A 261-nucleotide genomic window follows, 5' to 3' on the forward strand; every position below is an offset into this window, starting at 1 on the left:
GGAAAACGATGTGAAATTAACATATGGCTGGCCACGCAGTTAACCGCCAAATTTTCACTCTCTTTCCACGCAAAAACTCTCGACAGTTTTTTTCCCTCTACTGCACCTTTTATTTTCTTAATGTTTAAGACGTCTATTTAAATGATAATACGAAGTCTTAACTGTTGTGAGGCTGTAGGCATGATCCCACGCCCGATTTTTTTCTTCCAAATGGAGCTATTCTAACCGAAAAAAACGCAATTAAATAAAAACATATATTTT

The sequence above is a fragment of the Penaeus monodon genome, chromosome 31 (genome assembly GCF_015228065.2).
Source record: "Penaeus monodon isolate SGIC_2016 chromosome 31, NSTDA_Pmon_1, whole genome shotgun sequence".
Taxonomy (NCBI): domain Eukaryota; kingdom Metazoa; phylum Arthropoda; class Malacostraca; order Decapoda; family Penaeidae; genus Penaeus; species Penaeus monodon.